Below are 2765 nucleotides of genomic sequence, written 5' to 3'. Positions count from 1 at the left end.
ATGTGTTTTGACAAAAGTATAGACCTACAAATCAAATATTGATTAAAAAAAATTGAAACAGTTATCAGACAGAATAATTGTGATTTTATTTTGAATTGTTAGTTTTGTGAATTATTTATAATTTTAATTCAAAAAAACTTTGACCAAAATAGGATTTAAGAGTCTATTTGAACCATTTTACAAAATACATGATCTAAAAAATAATTTGTCAATATACATTGGTCTAAACAAATAATGAGACAAAACATAAAGTCTGAAAAAGTATAAACCATATTATTAATCGTATTGATTGTACCTAACTATTTTACTTATATTCTATGTATAAATTATGTCCTATCTAATGCTCTTCTAACCTAGACTTATTTTATTAATGTTATGAGTTTTGCCCCTATTAAATTAAAGAGTAATTGGTGAAAATGACATATTTTGTTTAGTTATTTTGCATATTGACTTAGTTTTGATAATTTATTACAAAATGATATTTATCTAAAATTTCGATCATGTGTCTAAAAATTTCGACTAACTGACTGAATTTTTTTATCACCTATCTGAAAAATTTCGACCACCTATCTCAAGTATCAAATGTCATTTTGTAAAAAATTATTAAAATTAAGCAAAAATACAAAATAACTTTAAAAAATAAATCATTTTACCAAGTAACCCTAACTTGAAATACAATCTTAGCTCTGTCCAAATATATTTACAAAGGGAAATTTCACTTTTTATCTCTAATAATACTTAATATTACCAAAAAATCCCAACATTAATAATATTTTCAAATTAATGCTAAACTTTCCTCCCATACCCAAAATACCCCTCCCATTATATCAAAAATTCACAAAACCTTCTCTTCCACTCTCCTCCCTCTCTCTCTCTAATTCTCACGAAATCTCCATAAAACCTACAGTTTTGTATAATTTTCTTGTCAAAATCATTGTTAGTTATCTCCATTGTTTCTGTGAATTCGTTAATATCAAAGGCAACATCTATTTTGAGAGTTTTTGGAGGAGAAAAACCATGGGTAATGAGATTTTACATTTTGTGTTGGGTATTATTTGTTTACATTTTTTTTGGCTATTTTGAATAGATCTGAGCCTATATTGGTGTATTTTTCGGGATTTTTTGAGAGATTCCGCGATCTGTGTTTTTCTGGGTTTTCTGCAATTTTTTTGCTCGATAGAAGCTCGATAACGGTTCGATGGTATGTAGAAGAAGGTCTTTGTAAGAGCTCGATGTTAGCTCGATAATAGCTCGATAGGTTCGGTTTAGTGCTCGATGGAAACTCGATAAGGGTTCGAGAAGGGGTCGAATGGATCTATAATATGTGAGCTCGATAGTAGCTCGATATGAGCTCGATAGGGTTCGATTGAGGGTTTGGTTGTGTTTTATAGTCGGTTTTGAGAAATGATAGCTCGATGCTAACTCGATAATAGCTCGATATGGGTTCGATGGAGGGTTTGATTAGGTTTATGTTCTGTTTTGAGAAATGGTAGCTCGATGATAACTCGATAATAGCTCGATAGGGGTTCGATGGAGGGTTTGGTTAGGTTTGTATTCTGTTTTGAGAAATGGTAGCTCGATTCCAACTCGATAATAGCTCGATAATGTTATTTTTTATTGCATTTCTGGAAAAATGACAGTTTTCCTGACAATGTTAATGTTTTTTTTTCCAACACAGGCTCTATTGTCTACGTTTTTGTATCCTACAATGGTGTTTGGGAATTACAAGGGAATAAGTGGATTTTCAAGGACCCTCAATGCACGGTGATACCGATGGAGGATACTGTAACGTACTTGCAACTTCTTGACATATTGCACAAGGAACTTAAAGTTGATAAACAGATGTATGAGTTGAAATTGGAGGTTCCTTACACTTGCGGCGACCAACCGTTTACACCCGTTCATGTTGAAAGTGAGCTTGGTGTCCGTGCATTCATAGGAGTAACATCTAAAGAAAGGTTGGCCTTGTGTGTCACTCCTGTTAAAAAGATTGTCATTGCAGACCCATATTCCACTCCCGGACTTGAGGGAGCAGCCAGTACTTTAGGATTTCCTATTGGTGACCTGAGGGACAACCAGTATGAGTACAACCCCTATGTGAATGACGATCCGGTAGCCGAACACAATGAGGAATTAGGAGACAATTCAGTGGATGATGATCTATTAGCTGAACATTTGCAAGTAGAAGAAGCACAAGAACAACCAATACGTCATATTGCACGGACGAACCCACCAAGTCAAGGACGCCGAACACCTGGCACCAGCTCTAGTCGTCATGGTGGAACAGAATATAACTATACAGGGAACATTTCAATATGTTCAACAGAAGATCACAGAAAATGGAGTGCTCCCATGTTTACAAAAGAAGATATCATAGCTTGTAGTCGTTCTGAATCACCCTCATCCGGTATAGCGTTGGGGGAATTACATCTTGGGAAGACATTTGAGAACAAGATGGAATTGAAAACCAAAGCGGCTCTCTTTGCAATGAAGAATAATTTTGAGTTTATGGTTAAGAAGTCTGGTACTGATGTGTTGTATATCACCTGCAAGGATCCTGATTGTGGTTGGAGAATAAGAGGGAAAAAAGTAGCGCGATCAGAGATGTTTGAGATCACTGTTTATAATAGTGTACATACTTGCTCACTAGAATTGCGACAAAAAGACCACCGTCAAGCAGCACCTTCTGTCATTGGGCACCTTATCAAGAACAAATATGCTACTGATGGCACTAGCTATCCACCAAACAGCATAAAGGAGGATAT

The sequence above is a fragment of the Humulus lupulus genome, chromosome 6, assembly GCF_963169125.1.
Source record: "Humulus lupulus chromosome 6, drHumLupu1.1, whole genome shotgun sequence".
Lineage (NCBI taxonomy): Eukaryota > Viridiplantae > Streptophyta > Magnoliopsida > Rosales > Cannabaceae > Humulus > Humulus lupulus.
Note: the sequence above shows the minus strand (reverse complement) of the source record.